The following is a 917-nucleotide window of genomic DNA, read 5'->3' on the forward strand; positions in this document are numbered from 1 at the left end:
ATCTAGTCAAAGTCTCAGTTTAGGGGTCCGAAATTGACCTAAACTGGACTGACGTCTACTGTCCCTCAATCGGGACGCGTCCTCACTGAATCACTCTCTTCTAATGACTTACCTTTACTTACTAACTTGCAGTCTATTGACTAGCCTTTTGACCCATCAGGTTTTCATGTCAGTTGTCAGGTCCTCATATTCAACTGGACTTCTGTCGGTTGTCAGGTCCCGCGGACTCAACCGGACTTTCTTCCAGATATCAAGTCGGCCCGTTGACCTATCTGGACTTTACACCATCTATCCCGTCTCTCGGAGCTAGCTAATTTCAGTCTGGTATCAGGTCCTTCAGATCCGTCAATTCCTGCACACTTGGTAAAATACTTAGATCATAAATACACTTAATTTAACTCATTTGTCATTTATCAAAACCTTAGTTAGACCATTAGTGCAAACTGCACCAACAATCTTCTCCTTTTTGATGAAATGACTATATGGGTTAAAGTTAGGAAAAATATGTAGCAACAAATAAAATGATTTTAAAAAAGTCTAAATTAAGGCAGTTAGTTTTGTTCTCTTGATCATTTTATGGTTAAGTTTACCTAATTCTCTAACTTAAACCCTAACCCTCCCCTTTGACATTCATCAAAAATTCGTGTAAACAAATGAATCAACATATGTAAAGGAACACAGAAAATGTTGACGAAGAATGAAGAAACTAACTAAAGTTAATAAAAATGTAATTGATACTTTGTATTTCTCATACTTGGGGAGAGTTAAAATACTAAGTCAATAAGTAAGCTAAAAAAAAATTCTAACATTAGAAGATTTTTGTCAAGATGGATTGGAAAACACTCTTCAAAAACAAGTATTTTTTTTTTACAAAGTACTTTGTAGAATGTCAATTGTTAGCAACTTTTTTTATAATT

Source organism: Zingiber officinale, chromosome 5B (assembly GCF_018446385.1).
Source record: "Zingiber officinale cultivar Zhangliang chromosome 5B, Zo_v1.1, whole genome shotgun sequence".
Classification (NCBI taxonomy): Eukaryota; Viridiplantae; Streptophyta; class Magnoliopsida; order Zingiberales; family Zingiberaceae; genus Zingiber; species Zingiber officinale.